The sequence below is a fragment of the Mesoplodon densirostris genome, chromosome 5 (assembly GCF_025265405.1).
Source record: "Mesoplodon densirostris isolate mMesDen1 chromosome 5, mMesDen1 primary haplotype, whole genome shotgun sequence".
Classification (NCBI taxonomy): Eukaryota; Metazoa; Chordata; class Mammalia; order Artiodactyla; family Ziphiidae; genus Mesoplodon; species Mesoplodon densirostris.
The window spans coordinates 101,792,427-101,812,246 of record NC_082665.1 but is presented as its reverse complement, the minus strand read 5'-3'; the positions used below and the strand labels follow the sequence as shown (position 1 = coordinate 101,812,246).

The 19,820-nt window shown below is 38.7% G+C and overlaps 1 protein-coding gene across 1 annotated transcript in view; it reads right to left on the bottom strand.

The window, feature by feature from the left end:
- Positions 1 to 16,925, bottom strand: part of PIK3CA (phosphatidylinositol-4,5-bisphosphate 3-kinase catalytic subunit alpha) — a 104,377-nt gene extending 87,452 nt beyond the window's left edge. Inside the window, exon 1 of the mRNA XM_060099154.1 lies at positions 16,459 to 16,925. The gene's annotated coding sequence lies outside the window, so the exon portion shown is untranslated. The remainder of the gene's footprint in view (positions 1 to 16,458) is intronic.
- Positions 16,926 to 19,820: the final 2,895 nt, after the last annotated feature.

The window sequence follows — 19,820 nt, the reverse complement described above, 5'->3', positions numbered from 1 at the left end:
AACTGTGATTAAAAATCTTCCAACAAACAAAAGCCCAGGACCTGATGGCTTCACAGGCAAATTCTATCCAACATTTAGAGAAGAGCTAACACCCATCCTTCTCAAACTCTTCCAAAATATAGCAGAGGGAGGAACACTCCCAAACTCATTCTAAGAGGCCACCATCACTCTGATATCAAAACCAGACAAGATGTCACAAACAAAGAAAACTACAGGCCAATATCACTGATGAACATAGATGCAAAGATCCTCAACAAAATACTAGCAAACAGAATCCAACAGCACATTAAAAGGATCATACACTATGATCAAGTGGGGTTTATCCCAGGAATGCAAGGATTCTTCAACATATGCAAATCAATCAACGTGATACACCATATTAACAAACTGAAGGAGAAAAACCATATGATCATCTCAATAGACACAGAGAAAGCTTTCGAAAAATTCAACACCCATTTATGATAAAAACCCTTCAGAAAGTAGGCATAGAGGGAACTTTCCTTAACATAATAAAGGCCATATATGACAAACCCACAGCCAACATCATCCTCAATGGTGAAAAACTGAAAGCATTTCCACTAAGATCAGGAACAAGACAAGGTTGTCCACTCTCAGCACTATTATTCAACATAGTTTTGGAAGTTTTAGCCACAGCAATCAGAGAAGAAAAAGAAATAAAAGGAATCCAAATTGGAAAAGAACAAGTAAAGCTGTCACTGTTTGCAGATGACATGATACTATACATAGAGAATCCTAAAGATGCTATCAGAAAACTACTAGAGCTAATCAATGAATTTGGTAAAGTAGCCAGATACAAAATTAATGCTCAGAAATCTCTTGTATTCCTATACACTAATGATGAAAAATCTGAAAGTGAAATTAAGAAAACACTCCCATTTACCCTTGCAAGAAAAAGAATAAAATATCTAGGAATAAACCTACCTAAAGAGACAAAAGACATGTATGCAGAAAATTATAAGACACTGATGAAAGAATTTAAACATGATACAAACAGATGGAGAGATATACCATGTTCTTGGATTGGAAAAATCAACATCGTGAAAATGACTCTACTACCCAAAGCAATCTACAGACTCAATGCAGTCCCTATCAAATTACGAGTCGGATTTTTCACAGAAGTAGAATAAAAAATTTCACAATTTGAATGGAAACACTAAAGACCCCGAATAGTCAAAGCAATCTTGCGAAAGAAAAACGGAGCTGGAGGAATCAGGCTCCCTGACTTCAGACTATACTACAAAGCTAAAGTAATCAAGACAGTATGGTACTGGCACAAAAACAGAAATATAGATCAATGGAACAGGATAGGAAGCCCAGAGATAAACCCACGCACATATGGTCACCTTACCTTTGATAAAAGAGGCAAGAATATACAGTGGAGAAAAGACAGCCTCTTCAATAAGTGGTGCTGGTTAAACTGGACAGCTATATGTAAAAGAATGAAATTAGAACACTCCCTAACACCATACACAAAAATAAATTCCAAATGGATTAAAGACCTAAATATAAGGCCAGACACCATCAAACTCTTAGAGGAAAACATAGGCAGAACACTCTATGACATAAATCACAGCAAGATCCTTTTGGACCCACCTCCTAGAGGAATGGAAATAAAAATAAAAATAAACAAATGGGACCTAATGAAACTTAAAAGCTTTTGCACAGCAAAGGAAACCATAAACAAGATGAAAAGACAACCCTCAGAATGGGAGAAAATATTTGCAAATGAAGCAACTGACAAAGGATTAATCTCCAAAACATACAAGCAACTCATGCAGCTCAATAATAAAAAAACAAACAAACCAATCCAAAAATGGGCATAAAACCGAAACAGACATTTCTCCAAAGAACATATACAGATTGCCAACAAACACATGAAAGAATGCTCAACATCATTAATCATTAGAGAAATGCAAGTCAAAACTACAATGAGATATCATCCCACACCGGTCAGAATGGCTATCATCAAAATATCTAGAAACAATAAATGCTGGAGAGGGTGTGGAGAAAAGGGAACCCTCTTGCACTGTTGGTGGGAATGTAAATTGATACAACTACTATGGAGAACAGTATAAAGGTTTCTTTAAAAACTAAAAACAGAACTACCATACGACCCACCAATCCCACTACTGGGCATATACCCTGAGAAAACCATAATTCAAAAAGAGTCATGTACCACAATTGTCATTGCAGCTCTATTTACAATAGCCAGGACATGGAAACAACCTAAGTGTCCATCAACAGATGAATGAATAAAGAAGATGTGGCACATATATACAATGGAATATTACTCAGTCATAAAAAGGAATGAAAGTGAGTTATTTGTAGTGAGGTGGATGGACCTAGAGACTGTCATACAGAGTGAAGTAAGTCAGAAACAGAAAAACAAATACCATATGTTAACACATATATATCGAATCTAAAAAAAAGAAAAGAAAAGAAATGTCAGAAGAACCTAGGGGCAAGACGGAAATAAAGATGCAGACCTACTAGGGAATGGACTTGAGGATATGGGGAGGGGGACATGTAAGCTGGGACTAATTGAGAGAGTGGCATGGACATATATACACTACCAAACATAAAATAGATAGCTAATGGGAAGCAGCCGCATAGCACAGGGAGATCAGCTTTGTGTCCACCTAGAGGGGTGGGATAGGGAGGGTGGCAGGGAGGGAGATGCAAGAGGGAAGAGATATGGGGACATATATATATGTATAACTGATTCAGTTTGTTTTAAAGCAGAAACTAACACACCATTGTAAAGCAATTATACTCTAATAAAGACGTTAAAAAAAAGAAAAACATAAAAGGTGTGTGGGTTTTATTGTTATTATTAACCTGGTACATGAGAGATATAGACTATGGGATCATCAACTTGAGAAAAATAAGTTACCTTGTATGACCATCAAGAGCAGTCTGGTGAAAACTGTTAAAAAGTAAGAGGTAAGAAGACATAAATTTACATATAGTTATCAAAAACTTAAATATGCACTAATAGTCTCATTTATATAAGGTGCCAACCACAGTACTGAAACCAGGTACAGTAAGTCCCCTCTATACAAACGAGTTCTGTTCTGAGAGTAAGTCCAACAAAGGCAGCCTAGGTACCCAACTAACACAATCGGCTATATAGTATTGTACTGTATTAGGTTTATAATACTTTTCACACAAATAGTGTGTAAAAAACAAACAAAAAATGAAGAAAATATTTTTAATCTTACAGTACAGTACCTTGAAAGTACAGTATAGTACCAGCTACATCACCGCTGCTTTTACGCTTGCTTCCAGACATCCTGGGCTTGAAATAAAGATACTGTACTGCTGTACCCTATATAGTACTGTACAGTAAAGTACACAAAAGCACAACCACACGCACATGACAATGTATGCCAGACATGTGAACTAACTTATGTGATTGGACGTGCGAATGCACGTTCTCACGTTTGAAAGTTTGCAACTTGAAGGTTCGTGTGTAGGGGACTTATTGTAGATGATGCCACAGAAACTTGCATCAATGATGCCAGGTAGCATCATTAGTGATTAAGGCAAAGACTTAAGAGACTGAACTGATGAAAATATTCAGCATACATGGCTGCTTTCCTTATTTTCATGTAAATAACTTGTAAGGTTTATACAATGCCCAGTCAGTGTAAACTACATAACAAACAGAATGATACACAAAAGAGTTAAATCTGTATTCATTAAGACTTCATAGCAAGTATAACAGAGAAGTGAAATACAAGCAGCTTTACAACATGACATGAGAATTCTACATAAGCCATGTAACATAGCAACTATGTGACAATATGACACTATTACCACTTAGTGCATAAAGAAAGACAGGGAAAGGAAATACCTAGTAGCATGAAACAAGTACTGCTTCAATGGCAGAGTGCTATTAAGACAGCTGCTGGAGGCAAACAGAAGTCCAGGACCAGAGGGCTTCACAGAGGAATTCTACCAAACATATAAAGGAGAGCTAACACCCATCCTTCTCAGACTATTCCAAAAAATTGAAGAGGACAGAAAACCCTCAAATTCGTTCTATGAGGCCACCACTACCCTGATAGTAAAATCAGACAAAGACACTACAAAAAAAGAAAATTACAGGCCAATATCTCTGATGAATATAGATGCAAAAATCCTTGACAAAATATTAGCAAACAGAATTCATCAATATATAAAAAGGATCATATACCATGATCAAGTGGGATTTATTCCAGGGATGCAAAGACGATTCAGTATCTGCAAATCAATGTGAAACACCACATTAACAAAAGGAAGGATAAAAACTACATGATCATCTCAATAGATGCAGAAAAAGCATTTGACAAAATTTGACATCCATTCATGATAAAAACCCTCAGTAAAGTTGGTATAGAGGGAACATATCTCAACATAATAAAGGCCATTTATGACAAACCCACAGCTAATATCATACTCAATGGTGAAATGCTGAAAGTTTTTCCTCTAAAACCAGGAACAAGACAAGGATGCCCACTCTTGCCACTTCTATTTAACACAGTACTGGAAATTCTAGCCACAGAAATCAGACAAGAGAAAGAAATAAAAGGCATCCAAATTAGAAGGGAAGAAGTAAAACTGTCACTATTTGCAGATGATGTGATACTGTATATAGAAAACCCTAGTCTCCACACCAAAACTATTAGAACTAATAAATGAATTCAGGAAAGCTGCAGGATACAAGATTAGTTTACAGGAATCTACTGCTTTTTTTATACACTAATAATGAACTACCAGAAAGAGAAAGTAAGAAAACAATCCCATTTAAAATCACATCAAAAAGAATAAAATACCTAGAAATACACTTAACCAAGGATGTGAAAGACCTATACTTTGAAAACTCTAAAACAGTGATGAAGAACATTGAAGATGACACAAAGAAATGGAAAGATATCTTGTATTCATGGACTAGAAGAATTAATGTTGTTAAAATGTCCATACTACCCAAAGCAATCTACAGATTTAAGGCAATCCCTACCAAAATACCCATGACATCTTCCATAGAACTAGAACAAACAATCCTAAAATTTATATGGAACCACAAAAGACCTCAAATAGCCAAACAATCTTGAGAAAAAAGAACAAAACTGGAGGTATCACATTCCCTGACTTCAGACTACATTACAAAGCTACAGATACCAAAACACTATGGCATTGGCACAAAAACAGACAGATCCTTGGACAGAATAGAAAGCCCAGAAATAAACCCTTGCACCTATGGTCAATTATTCATCTTGACAAAGGAGGCAAGAATATACAATGGAGAAAAGACAGTCTCTTCAATAAGCGGTGCTGGGAAAACTGGACAGTTGCATGTAAAAGACTGGAATTAGAACATTTTCTCATACCAGATACAAAAATAAACTCAAAATAAATTAAAGACCTAACTAAGACTGGAAAACATAAAACTCCTAGAAGAAAACATAAGCAGAACACTCTCTGACATAAATCTTAGCAATGTTTTTTTTGGCTCTGTCTCCTAAGGCAAAGGAAACAAAAGCAAAAATAAACAAATGAGACCTAATTAAACTTAAAAGCTTTTACACAGCAAAGGTAACCATCAAGAAAACGAAAAGACAACCTAAAGAATGGGAGAAAATATCAGCAAATGATATGACTGATAAGGAGTAATATCCAAAATATATAAAGAGATCACACAACTCAACGCCAAAAAACAAACAACTCAATTAAAAAGTGTGCATTAGACTAAATAGACACTTTCCCAAAGAAGACATACAGACAGCCAACAGGCACACAAAAAGATGCTCAAGCTTGTTAATCACCTGAGAAATGTGAATTAAAACCACAATAAGATACCACCTCACAACTGTCAGAATGGCTATCATAAAAAAGACCATAAATAACAAATGTTGGTGAGGATGTGGAGTAAAGGGAACCCTTGTACACTCTTGGTGGGAATGTTAACTGGTGCAGCCACTGTGGAAAACAGTATGGAGGTTCCTCAAAAAACTAAAAATAGAACTACCATATGATCCAGCAATTCCACTCCTAGATATATAGCCAAAGAAAACAAAAACACTAGTTCAAAAAGATACAAGCACCCTAACGTTCATAGCAGCATTATTTACAATTGCCAAGATATGGAAGCAACCTAAGTGTCCACCAACAGATAAACAGATAAAGAAGATGTGGTATATATGTATACAATGGAATATTACTCAGCCATAAAAAAGAATGAAATTTTGCCATCTGCAACAAAACTGATGAACCTCAAGAGTATTATGCTTAGCAAAATAAGTCAGACAGAGAAAGACAAATACTGTATGTTATCACTTACATGTGGAATCTAAAAAATAAATGAGTGAATATAACAGAACAAAAACAGACTCACAAATATTGAGAACAAACTAGTGGTTACCAGTGGGGAGAGGGAAGTGGAGGGAAAATATAGAGGTAGGAGATTAAGAGGTACAAATTAATAAGTATAAAATAAATAGGCTACAAGGATATGTTGTACAGCACATGGGAGATAGCCAATATTTTATAATAACTTTAAATGGAGTATAGTCTAGAAAAATACTGAATCACTATGTTGTACACCTGAAACTAATTTAATATCATAAATCAACCATACTTCAACAAAAAAGAAAAAGGACATCTGCTGAGGATTCTGAGATTCCAGGAATGGACGGGGAAAAACAATCCATAGGAAGCTCAGACTAGGTGTGAAAAATGTACGTCCACTTACTTAATTCCTTTCTGTCCACTAAACCTTCATTCCGATCATGCTAAATCTCTATATGCTAACTTCTCTTAGGACTAGGTATGAAATAGAATTCAAATTCCCAGAGTGAGAATGAAACTTTAAAAAACTGTAATAGAACAAAAAGCAAGCAGTAATGTCAAGAAGCTTGTTAGAAAGGAACCTTACTGTTCACGCTCCAGAGAAAGGATTCATTAGAAAATCCTCAAAATGTACAGGATCCAATTCACTACAAAATGTTAAAGCCCCCAAATAAATCGATGAATATGACATGGTTAGTGCTCTCAAGTAGCATACAGATATTTATTAAGTGCTTACTATGTACTAGGCACTATTCTAAATGCTTTCATGTATTCGGCATTTAACCTTCATTATAATATTATGATGTAGGTATTGCTATTATCCCTTTTCTACAAATGAGGAAATACGTATTAACCCAGAGAATATTTAACCCAGACAGGTTAAATAATTTGCCCTCAATTACAAAACTAGAAATTTTGACAGTCTGGCTTCAGAACACATACTCTTAGCCATTGTGACATACATTTAGGAAAAGAAAAATTAAAGAAGCCTACATATACTGACCATATTTTGTGTATTTTCTAAGACTGTTCTGACTTCAAATATTCCAACCGTTGTCAGATTACTTGCTCCCATTTTGGCTGGGGAAAAAAATTATTTGCAGGAGGAATGTACATAACAAATTTATATATCTGATATTTAAACTCTAACAAAACACCATCGCATGATACATTTAGCTGTGCTTCAGTCGTTGTTCATTAGTAATCATTTAGCTGTATATTAGTAGTGTCTGTGAACAACACATGGCTCTAAAAAGAGCCATTTCACTGCATAGAAATAGTCAAAATTATTCACAGTGATTTTGAGGAAATCTTAAGTCCTACAATATCACTAAGAAATTTGAAAGTTGGTCACTTCTAGTGAAAACAAACTACCAGTCTCCGAACCATAAAATCACTAATATTATAAATTGCTTTGGATTTTACTACCATTGTAATGATCAAGACTAGTACAGAAACTGCTTTGATAAAGTCATGTTCAACTTTTACAACTGGTATATACTTAGAGAAAAAGAGTACGAATATCACTTTCACAAATACTTTAAGATGCTGCCTATCAAGGTCTCAACTGCAAATAATAGCCATTAGATTTTAAGGAAATCTTCATAGGAAAAATAACTTTAAAATGATGCTACTGCTAATATTTACAATAAGTATAAAAACAACAGTGTGAAAATACAATTTTTCCTTTCTTTGCTGTCATATATGATTTGATTTCAGATTGACTTTATAGTTGTGTCTACTTTCAATCTTTTTCCTGACAATTTTTCCCATTAATGCTGCTTTACTTTTGATGACATGCCCCATAAATCTATATTCCAGAAAAGCAGCTTATTTAGCAGAAAACTCCAAGGTTTTTGTACTTGTCAAGAAGTTAACCTCCTAAGGAAAAACCCAAAACACACACACACAATTCACTTGCTTTTAGGCTAAAGGCAGTCAATTGTTTCAAAATGCAATAGTACTTTCAGGTCTAGACCTGCAGTAAGTCCATCAGAAAAGTACTTGGAAAAGCATGATCTGTCAAAGAAAAGCCACAGAAATCTGCTTAGCTTGTTGAAAAATGAGTACATACTCAAAATAACTCTAAATAATATCTCATTACCTGAACAGTTTGCTGGTTAAAAACTATTCAAAAGTTGAAGGTAATTTGAACATTCTCATAGAAACAACAAATCAATAGCATACACACCATTGCTTTCTGACAAGGACAATTATTTTTGTCATCTTTTCATATATCTGTCTGCACAACAGAGGATACATCTAGAAAAAAGAGGGTTACTATGCCTCTGGAATTATGTTTCTAAGATTAGAACATATTTTCTGAAAACCATCTAGTGGGATGGGTTACCAAAGGAAAGTATGGAACATATTTTCCTAGAAGTCTTTAACTAAAGTAAAGATGGTTGCCAATGGCTATTAAGGGTGCTGTGACAGGTTTTCTGGCCTTCATAACCCTGGCAACTGGTGTGCAATGGATGATCTACTCTCAATGTCTGTCAGTCGCTTACTGGCAATGCCTTTGCCAGTAACCAAAATGGCCATGCCTGTACAACTCTGATCCTCCAAAGTCACTGAAGGTTTCAGAAAGAAAGAAAGAAAATCTTTCCAGTCCATTCTTTTCTTTTTTTTTTTTTTTTTTTTTTTTTTTTTGCGGTACGCAGGCCTCTCACTGTTGTGGCCTCTCCCATTGTGGAGCACAGGCTCCGGACGCGCAGGCTCAGCGGCCATGGCTCACGGGCCCAGCCACTCCGCGGCATGTGGGATCTTCCCGGACCGGGGCACGAACCCGTGTCCCCTGCATCGGCAGGCGGACTCTCAACCACTGTGCCACCAGGGAAGCCCCCAGTCCATTCTTTTCTGATGGCAGCTTTTCTCTGTCACAGAATTTCACAAAGGGCCTTCAAATATGTGCAAATTTATAAAAAGGCAGAAAAAAAAGATTTTTGCTTCTGAAGATACAACAAACTGAGATAGGACCATCTTCCCTCTAGGGAGTGGCTTAACTTACTCTTCCCTGAAATAAGAAATAGGCTTTAGGACTTCCCTGGTGGCGCAGTGGTTAAGAATCTGCCTGCCAATGCAGGGGACACGGGTTCAATCCCTGGTCCGGGAAGATCCCACATGCCGCGGAGCAACTAAGCCCGTGCGCCACATCTACTGAGCCTGCGCTCTAGAGCCCGCAATCCACACCTACCGAGCCCACGTGCCGCAACTACTGAAGCCCGTGCGCCTAGGGCCCGTGCTCCACAACAAAAGAAGCCACTGCAATGAGAAGCCCGTGCACTGCAACAAAGAGTAGCCCCCGCTCTCTGCAACTAGAGAAAGCCCACGTGCAGCAACAAAGACCCCACACAGCCAAAAAAATTAATTAATTAATTAATTAAAGTAAAAAAAAAGAGACTTTAAAATGCTAGGAATCTCATAGCATTTTGGAATTGTAAAGAACCTTAGAAATTTTTCAGGTAAAGAAAAGTGCTAAAAGGTAAAGATCTAACGCCAAAGAGTTAGTTAATAGTTCAATATAGAAACTAGATTTTCAGACTCTTGACCCAATGTTCTTTTAGGACACAGCTTCTCCTAATCTATCAATCTTTGTTTAAAATGTCTACAAACATCAGTAGAAATATGCACTAGTTAACAACTTATAGAAATGTGTTTCCTATCTACTTCAAATGTATACTCAGTAAATGATCAACTAAGACTGGCACAGCAATTTATATACTTTTCAGATAGTTTAAAATATATAGCTACTAATTGATAGAAAGATAAGAAAAGTGTTTTGATTCCCAATTATGATTCTACTGCAAAAATATCACTTACTGATCACCTACTTTTGGGTACTATGCTATGTGCTGAGGATATAAGAATGAACACAAACATGGTCTCCTCCTGTTAAAAAATTTATGCTTAAAATTATCTTCATAATATTGCTTTAAATCTCTACAGTACTTTATAAGATGTATCTCTCCACTGAATCTTACTAACTCTTGGTGAGTTTGGCAAGAGAGTTATGATCAGAACAGAATGATTCTATCCTAATGTAGCTTTTTTCACATCACAACACTGACTTCTTTGGCTTCCACTACACAAATATTTAAAATCTGAAGTGTAGCAGATAAGTATGGCCTGTAAAAATTCTTACTTTTTTTTTCTTTTTAAATCCCACACTTATTTCAAATGGCAATGCTGGCCCTGATACAGAGACTCCTTTGTAACAATTCCAATTATATACTAAAAGTTACTAAAACTTAACCTCTTATAAATGAGTGCAATTTAGATAAACTATCAAGCTAACTAGCAAAATGATACAGAAGAAATGAGTGTTTAATTGTCAGATCAAATATGAAACATGTTATTCTTGTACTAGGTATAAATTTAAAATAATGATTAATATGTATACATTTTCCCATAAATAATTTTATGCAATTTGGATCATTTAAATTACATCATTAATTATATGAATTATTAGCAAGCAACATATTATAATTCCTATTGTATCATTGCAGAAAGAGAGGCAAAGATGTGATACAGTCTGCCTCCTCTCCCCCTTACACTAATACAAAGTAGCAGTTTGGGATTGGAATTTAGTCTTTTCAGCCATCCAGACCACAGCACCATAATCTATACTAAATACAGTTTCACTGTAAGAAATATTAAACTTGAAGAAAAAACTCTAAGCCACCACTCTTACTATAAATTTATAAACTTTCTGTTGAAGCATTTTAATTTTAAACTCCCCAAACTGTATAGTTGAGGAGAGGGAGAGAGAACATCTAAAACTTCCTTAACCAGCATCAATTGATTCATGTTAATAAAGGATTAAATGTGAATAATATAAATGTCTATAAAACGTTATCAGTATATCTAAGGTTGAATAACCTTTATGAATGATGGAAATCTCCAGCCTTTAAGTCGAATCCTCAGACTCCACTGTGTGTTGCCTCATGCTTCTTTTTTTACACCCTTAAGACTTCAGTTTCTCCTACCCGCTATTTTAAATTTTTATTACAGTACTTTTTCTAAAAAGATAATAAACTTCACTTTAAATATAAACTTAAGGGAGAACTCAGACAAGTCAATTTGCTTTATACAAAAATAAGACTGGTCGGGCTTCCCTGGTGGTGCAGTGGTTGAGAGTCCGCCTGCTGATGCAGGGGACATGGGTTCGTGCCCCGGTCCGGTCCGGGAGGATCCCACACGCCGCGAAGCGGCTGGGCCCGTGAGCCATGGCTGCTGGGCCTGCGCGTCCGGAGCCTGTGCTCCGCAGGGGCCACAGCAGTGAGAGGCCCGCGTACCGCAAAAATAAATAAATAAATAAATAAGACTGGTATCCAGAAACTTCAGCAGAGATACTTTTACATTGTGTGTAAGGTAACTCTATTACCAAATAAATGAAGGTTAAAATAACCATATAAAATTAAGATACATGGCTTCCAAATGGAGAAAGATATCAATAACTTCAGTCTGCTAACTGATATCTGTAACCACTTCTGATATTGAGAACAATATTCTGAAATTGGTCCTGACCAGAGGTATATTCCCTGTATCTCCTAGAAATTACTAAATAAATGTTCCTGAATTTTAAGGTCTGGCAAACAGAGATTTCACCAAAATCTCTGGGTCTTCTTTTGTAAATCATCCTTAGTTTTAATCTGCCCATTCTTCTGGAATGGTCAAGTCTGATTTTACTTCTCTTTGGAGATGGCATCAGGTCATCAGTTTAGATTCTCCCTTCCTCCATATTATGTATTATGGATGTATAGATAGCTTGACACTTGCTATCCTGTCATGGTTCAAACTTCTAGGTATAATTCTTTCCCAAGCAGGTTGACTAACACCTGGATGTTTGACAGTGGAATAGGTTCTAAGAAAATGAAACTAAAAGCCACGTGGTTTTTGGTCCCTAGTCACATCTGTAAAGCTAGCAGTCAGCAAAGTGGAAAACAGGATTTATTACATAAACTGTGTCTTTTTTCTTATCTCAGATAAGTCCAATCATGAGGTCTAACACCTTTTAAGGGGAAAGGAAATGAACATGTATTAAACATCTGATCCAGGACAAAAACTTTCTTGGATCTACATTATCTCATTTAATTCAACAAAAACAAAAACAACAACAACTCTGTTGAGTAGTAATTACTCCCATTATACACATTAGGAAATCTGTCCAAAGTAATCCTGCCAGTAAGTATAGAAGCCAGGTTTTGATCCAAGCAGGTTCAGATTTTCCAAAGTCAATATTTTTAGTACTCATAGGATTTTAAGGCACGATCACCATGTTCTACCATGTAGAACATTCAGTACAATTCCTCTATGTTACAGATGAGGAAACTGAGGCCCCAAAAGACTGAGACTTGCCCAAGGGACACACTTGTGGCGAGGCTGGGACTTGAATTCATATCTCCTGATTTCCAGTACAGTTCTGTGTATAATTATTTGTGTGTGTGTGTGTGTGTGTTTGGGGTTGAGTATCACTCTTGATATAATTTATATGTAATTTAGAACATCTCAACTGTCTCCAAATAAAATTCATATGTGTGGCAGGTGCAGGGATGTACATAGTGACCAAAAATAATAAATGTGTTTGGCAAGAATAAAAGCTTAATTGGCATTTATAAATTATTACATGTTGTAAAGAAGTCTGTTGTCAATATATTTATTTATTCAGTGAATAACTGCCTATTATGTACTGGCTACTGTGCTTGGCAATGAGAATACAACTGTATATAAGATAGAGCCCCTATCCTTCTCATGATTTACATCTTGGTGGAGGATACCAACAAATAAATTGGCAATTACCAATGCAGTGAGTCAATGCTATGACAGAGGAGTACAAGATATTATGGGAACAGGAAGCAAGGGCACCTAACCCAGACTAGACTTTTCAAAGGAGTTGATATGAAAGATGAGTAGGAGTCAGCCAGTTAAGGAAAGGGTATGAAATATGCAAATGTTTCAGGAAAAGCAAACAGCATTTGCACATGAAGCAGGAAAAGGCCAAGGGAGCTGTAGGAGGAGGAGGAAGAGATGAACCTAGAGAGAGAAGCAAGAAACAAATCATATAAGTCTTAGAAAGCAAGGGCTTTACAATTGTGTCTATTAGAATTACCTGGGGAACTTAAAAACAAATAAACACATGTCTGGGCTCCCTCTCAGACCAATTAAATCAGAATCTCTAGGAATGAGACCCCGGCACTGATATTTTTAAAAAGCTAACTAGATGATTCTAATATGTGGCCAGGATCAAAAACCACTGTTTAAGCTATATGGGGAATTAAATATATACATTATTACTGTAAATAAGGGAAAAGGTGATCTTAGTATCTCTGGGCCCTAGTTTCTTTACCTATTAAAAAGCAGGCTGGAGCAGGTTAGAGGTAGCATGATAAAATGAAAGGAGTCACAAAGCATTAGTTTTGTCAATGAGTTGTCACCTGACACCTGTCTGACCTTAGATTAAAATGTCATTTCTCAGAGACAGTAATACTGCCTTCTCTACAGGGCTGTTGTGTAGCTCAAGATAAATATATTTAATAAAATAGCTCAATAACTATGCTAATAAAATATAAACCATAGTTTTCCAAGATTTATGCTTCTAAAGTTGCACAATTTTAAAGATTACAAATATTTTCACCAGAGATAAAATCTTTTATGATGCTTAAGAAACACATTTCATTTAAAGAATCACCCCTACCTTGAAGTTCAAGATATTTAAATAATAAAATAGAGAACTGATCCTTTTAATACTATTTTAGTTTCTAAAGAGATCAAACGGGATTAAGCTAGCCCTTTTCAAATAAACAGATCAACAGAGCAAATGCCCTTTAAATGGTAATAGCTAATGTTAAAAATTCTTTATTCACTAAAGGGCACTAATAAGGAAAGCTATACACAAAGTAAACTGTTTTAGGAAACGTATGATCTACCTTATCATATATGTATTTAATTTATAAATTTACTTTTTTTTTTTAAGGGAATACTTATTTGGGATGGAGAGGATCTTCCCCTGACAGGAAGGAAGCTCTGCCTCAAGAAGGGTTGTTCCATTCAGAGCCAGGCAAAGCCACTGCTCTTTTATAGTCTCACTTTCACATATATCTTGCCCATGATAATATACACTTTCACGTGGTAATTTTTGGGTTTAAGTACAGCATTTGTATTTAGTGATATCTCTTTAATTTTCTACCCAATTTACTTAAAATTGAAAAACAAAAACTTTAGACATATAAAAACACTGTTCTGCATTTATATGTGGTTCATTTTTAACTCTTCAACTGAAACTGATAGGAATGCCTTTCAAACTTTATATTCATAGTCAATGATAAACTATTAAGTTAGTATTCATTCACTTGCATTTCATGATGCTATTACTATTACGATGTGCTATCACTTCTTTCAATGACCTATTTTGTGATTTTAATAGGAAAACACTCCATCTTACAATGATGAAAAACCCACAAGAAACTTCTGAAAAAAGTTATGGATGAAATTTAATTTTATCCAAAACGTGAAATGAGAAAACTTAGAAAACCAAACAAAACACCAACACACACACACACACACATGCACACGCACACGCACACACACACACAAACACTGGGCCCTCTTCAGATAATTTTGGCTGATGACACTGCAGAACAGTTAATCTGATAATTAAAATTTTCCAGAACATGTGATGGTTAGATAGAGATCTATGCTGTCAGCCAGAATTCAATGCTTCAGTTAAAAAATGTTAAAACTTGAATACATAGACATATTAACAAATTCTTACACTGCAATTGCTTCTGGAGTCCATTAATAAAGACGTGTTCTGATTTATACAAATTAAATTAGCAACATGGTATCTTAAGTATTTTGCAGGTCTTTCCTTAACAACACGCAATCCAGCAAATAAACAAATTTTGTACAGTGCAATGTAAGCAAATACCCAGAGAACCCATCTTCTGAGCAGGAAAACATGCGATCAGTACTGCCCACAGTGGTTCAAATGTGGCCGCAGTAACTACCGACGACTTGAGTTACCAGGAGTTCACCTACCCAAGTTTTCTAGGGGTTCTCCCAGGCCTCACAAACTACGATTCAAAACATCATCTCGCAAACCCATGCCCTGCATGTGCACAAAGGCGCAGTGCTGGAATGAGGAAGCTTCACCAAACAAAATCACAACTCTACTTCACTAAAGAATATGTAGGCTGTTTTTACAGAGCCCCCTCTTGTTGCGCTCCCCTTACCCTTTATATAACTACGTAAACAGCTCCCCAATTACTGACATCCAAGAAAAGAGCTTTCGATTCCTAAGTCTGGTAACTAGCCACCATCACCATTATTCCTTTTGCATCCTAAAATAAACCCCTCAAGCCGCGATCAAAACACACTGGACGAACGTCTGGTGTTGACACAGCCCAATCCTGGGCGCTACCCTACCTTTCCGAGCCACTTAGGAGCTATGAAGCAGGCACCACATAATAGAATTGGTAAAGGCACAAATCACGAGACAACGTCTCAGGTCTATGAATGAAAGATCCAATACGTTTGACTGTCTCGGTTAAGACGAAAACAACAACTTCGAGAGGAAGGGTGGGAGGAGAAGTGCAGGGTGGGGGGAGGTTTTCCTTCCAAGCCCCAGCCGGGCGATTTAAACCCAGTATGAGGCAAACGCAGGGTCGCCGGGCTGGCGGGGCCGGAGTCCTCGGGCGTGACAGCCCCTCAGGAACAGCTCGCGGCTCGGCGCCGGGATCCCTCACGCCGCGGTGCTCGCGGGCCGGGTGGATGTGCAAGGGCGAGGGGGACCGAGCCACCGCGGCCGGGGCGGCGGCCCTGGGCGCACTTCCTCAGTCCTAGCCGCCCCATCCCCAAAAATGGGAGAGGAAGGAAACGAGGAGCGAGGCGGCGGCCAGAGGGAGAAAAGAGGGAGCGGCGAACCCTCGCCTCTCCATCAGGGTGAGGCCAGCAGCAGGCGGGGGAGAGGGAGCGGCGATCGCAGGCGAACTCCGATGCGGGCCGACGCTCGGAGAAACGACCGGCAGGCAGCCCCCGCCCAAGACAAGCACCCACCCGGCCCCGTCCCGACCGCGCCCGCTCCCGGCCAGTCCGCGTTCTACTCACGCTTGGGGCTCCTCGAGGCTCCGCGGCTCTAACCGCATCGGGTCCCAGCCCCGCGGGCGGCGGCGGCGGCGGCGGCGCCGAGGGAGAGGAGAGCGGGCGGCACAGCCCCCGCCTCCCGGCCCCTCTCCCCCGCCGCTCCGGAGCTGCCCGGCCGGGCCCGAGCCCTGCCTCGCCGGCGGCCCCAGCCCCAGCGGCCCGGCGGCAGCAGCCCGAGACCTCAGCGGCCGCAGCGGCGGCACCGGAACTGCTGCTTTCTCCTTCTCGTTGCCTCTCCTCGCTAGCCCCAGCCACACGCCCCCGCCCCCGTCTCCTTTCTCTGTCACCCCTGTTTTTTTCCTTTTGTTTCCAGAATAAACTTTATTGGTCTCTTTTTCCGCTCACATCGTGTAAACAAACAACGAACTCTTCCCCACCCCCTCGACTCCCCCCTCCTCGGGCAGAGGAGGGTAAGAGCTGAGGAGGGGCCGAGGCTACTATGCCCCGGAAGCAGATGTGCAAATGAGGGGAAGTGAAACTGAGGAGACCAGGAGTGGGAAGTGGGCAAATCGGGTAACAGTGTGCCAGTGCGCTTGCGCTTTGGTGGTGTTCCTGAAGTTGGGGTGGCGTTATGGGTGCTTTTCTGGCGCGCTGGTATTTAATGCTGTTGTCTTTTGCAGTATTGAGGCTGTTTCGTCATCCTATGGCGGCATATGTGTCGTACATCTGTTTCTACGAGCGAGAGATACAGAAAGGAGTATTGGGAGGAAGCGGGTCCATTCACTTTTCCTCTCGTTTAGGGGCGAGGGAAGGGGATGTGGTGGCTAACCGCCTCTGTCAGTGGCTAACCAGAATTGGATATCAATACTAGAAACAAGGTCTTTTACAAAACGTTGCTACGCGTCCTTCTGCCAACGTAAGGTTAAGTTATAGCCCATCCGGAAAGAGGAATGCACTGCCACATCCCACTGCAATTCTTTGACTCACTCGGGGAGACCTTTTGCAATGTCCTTTTTTTCAGATTTGAGTCAGCTTGTAGGATTCATTTCTGACTATTCAGAATACGTGCTTTTTTCGCGTAGCGCCCACGGAGACTGCAGAAAAGCCATTTCGGTTGCAGATTAGATGCAAGGTGTTTTGGTACTGCGTACCATAGAAACCTCTCTTTGCTTGAGAGTAATAGGATCTGTTGCCTTTTGAGAGCACTACTGATAAGGATGCGCTTTTCTGCGTGTTTCTCCCCCTAGTGGCCTTTCACTGTATTGAAAAGGCGTAGGAACGGTGATTAGTAGAAATCTGTGATACAAGTCCTCAAACTAGGGCTCTCCCTTGAATTTTAAGGAGCAGAGGGCTTGGAAGTGACCCACTCTAGAGATGTTACAGTCCAACTTGTCATCCAGAGCAAAAGCTAACCAATAACCAGTTTTTGCTGGAGCACACATCCATACCCAATCTTAAATAAGATCCATTCCTATATGTGGTCATAGTTTCATTTGACTGTATTTCTGTATTTCCTGTGCTTTCTCTCTTTTCTTAAGCTCTGGTTTTCATCTCACATTTCAGGGGTCTAAGTTTATAAATATTTTTCTTGAACCAGTGTTTTTCAGCACTTTCAAAACACTGTGTTACTCAAGAGCAGGGAATTTAAAAAAAAAAAAAAAAAAGCAAGCGTAAGGCAGCATTTCCCATATTGTGTTTCCAGGCCCAGAGTTTAGTGAGATATTAATAGATAGTCCTTAGTGAGGAAAAATTATGCTAGGTATATAATTTTCCTAAAATTAATTTTTAATAGAAAAATGCTAATTATATGATTTTTGTTATGTGATAATCTGCCTTTAAGAAACCATGTGTCACAGCAGAAAATGCCATAACTGGTACTTGAATGTATGATTACTCAGAGATGCAGGATTAGCATTTACTGCCCAATTCACGATTGGTGTATTTGGTTTATTTGGTGACCATTGATCTGTCATGTGTTTTATCTTGCTTCCGAAGGTGTTTACCCTGTAATGCAGTGTTTAGACTATGTTAGGCATCTGTATCAGCAGTCCCCAACCTTTTTGGTACCAGGGATGGGTTTCATGGAAGACAATTTTTCCATGGACCAGGGCGAGGGGGATGGTTTCAGGGTGATTCAAGCACATAACATTTACTGTGCACTTTATTTTTATTAGTATTACATTGCAATATATAATGAAATAATTATACAACTCACCATAATGCAGAATCAGTGGGAGGCCCTGAGCTTGTTTTCTTGCAACTAGATGGTCCCATCTGGGGGTGATGGGAGACAGTGACACCCGAAGTGTGCTGCTTATGTCCAGTCAACCCCATAATCTCGTTTTGGTTGCTGTCACTGCAGAAAACCCTGTTTCACAAAGATAGGATGTTGGAAATGGAATCAGGCTTTTCAGGCAGTCTCAGGCTATTCTGCCTTGACTTTAATCCAGAAAGTATGGAAATTTGAAGTTGTCTCAAACATACTTTTTTTTTTTACATCTTTATTGGAGTATAATTGCTTTACAATGGTGTGTTAGTTTCTGCTGTATAACAAAGTGAATCAGCTATACATATACATATATCCCCATATCTCCTCCCTCTTGCGTCTCCCTTCCACCCTCCCTAGCCCCCCCCCAAGTGGTCACAAAGCACCGAGCTGATCTCCCTGTGTTATGCGGCTGCTTCCCATTAGCTATCTATTTTACATTTTGTAGTGTAATAAGACCACACCACTCTCTCACTTCGTCCCAGCTTACCCTTCCCCCTCCCCGTGTCCTCAAGTGCATTCTCTATGTCTGCATCTTTATTCCTGTCCTGCCCCTATGTTCTTCAGAACCTTTTTTTTTTTTAGATTCCATATATATGGGTTAGCATACAGTATTTGTTTTTCTCTCTCCGACTTACTTCGCTCTATATGACAGTCTCTGGGTCCATCCACCTCACTACAAATAACTCAATTTCGTTTCTTTTTATGGCTGAGTAATATTCCATTGTATATATGTGCCACATCTTCTTTATCCATTCATCTGTCGATGGACACTTAGGTTGCTTCCATGTCCTGGCTATTGTAAATAGAGCTGCAATGACAATTGTGGTACCTGCCTCTTTTTGAATTATAGTTTTTTCAGGGTATATGCCCAGTAGTGGGATTGCTGGGTCATATGGTAGTTCTGTTTTTAGTTTTTAATGGAACCTCCATACTGTTCTCCATAGTGGCTGTACCAATTCACATTCCCACCAACAGTGCAAGAGGGTTCCCTTTTCTCCACACCCTTTCCAGCATTTATTGTTTGTAGATTTTTTGATGATGGCCATTCTGACTGCTGTGAGGTGATACCTCATTGTAGTTTTGATTTGCATTTCTCTAATGATTAGTGATGTTGAGC